This window comes from Cynara cardunculus, assembly GCF_001531365.2.
Source record: "Cynara cardunculus var. scolymus isolate 2C chromosome LG 2, CcrdV1, whole genome shotgun sequence".
NCBI lineage: Eukaryota > Viridiplantae > Streptophyta > Magnoliopsida > Asterales > Asteraceae > Cynara > Cynara cardunculus.
The window spans coordinates 35723581-35724796 of NC_037529.1; positions in this window are offsets into that span (position 1 = coordinate 35723581).

Consider the following 1216-nt stretch of genomic DNA (forward strand, 5'->3'; position numbering starts at 1 on the left):
GTTGGATGTGGAAGATTACATCGTGTATTTGCTCTGTTGGGGACTCTTCTTGAACAGTCTTGCGCAACCTTCTGCGCTTAGGAGAAGCCTCTGCTGGGCTTTCTTGGATTGCAGCCTCTGTGACCTCAACCTCTGCGGGTTGGGCCTTCTTTTGCAGAGGACTGCTTGGACCCTCTTCTTCTGCGGGTCTCTTCTTCCCTTTCTTTTTCTCAGAAGAGTCGACATCCTTCTGAGTCTTCTTTGTCTTCTTTTGTTTTTGTGGGGGACTTACTCCCTTTGGTCTGTCCTCACTCATCTCCTTAGCCTTTGCTGACTCCTCCCTTCTTCCCTCAACCCTCATTTTTTGCACTCTCTCTCCTATGGGGATACCTATGCGTGGAGGGGTTTCAGGGACCGGCTCTAGCCTCCTGTATCCATGTCTGTACGCTTTCCTATCTCCTCTGCTAAGGTATTTGAGCATGGCTTTTGATAGAGGCCTTGGGCTTCTGTACCCTAGCTCATGCTCTGTGGGGTGGAACTCCTTCATTAGATACAACCGCGCATTTGGCTCTACAGAGGGCATTTTCTCTGCTATCATATCGCCAAAGACCACACCAAAGAACCTCTGTAGGACTATTTGGATGATTGAGGTCCTCTTTGGCTTTCTTTTGTGCCTTCACCTTTGATTTCTCACCCCTTTGAGTAGCACACTTCTTTTTTATTAAGCCCACCATATCCTCGAAGATGAGTTGTGCGTAATCAAGGGGCAGATTGAAGTAGATTCCATATAAAATGGAAAGCATGGCATGTGAGGCTTGGTCATGGCTGCCGACCTTCCCTGTTAGACATCAATTAACTATCAAAAACAGAGTATTCCAAATTGGGGGAAAGCCTTTCCTTTTGAATTCAGTCCTTTTAATGATTTTTGTCTTAGCTGTGTAGGAGTGAAATTCAAGGAATTCAATCAGTTCGGCGTCTGTAGGTGATGGAGCGAGGGTATCCAAATTCAGATTTGCCAAGGAAGGTAGGTGCAGGGCTGTGCGCAGGGTSGTGACATTCAGTTCCATTGGAACAAGCGATTTGACAGTAGGGTGTGAAGCATAACCTATTATGCTTAATCCAGAATTGTTCAGGGTAGTAATATAAGAACTGAGTAAAAATTGGGTAATATATGTTTCTAGGGTAGGTTTAGTTGCTGAGAGAGCATAGTATAAAGGATGGTTGCGAAGGATTTCAA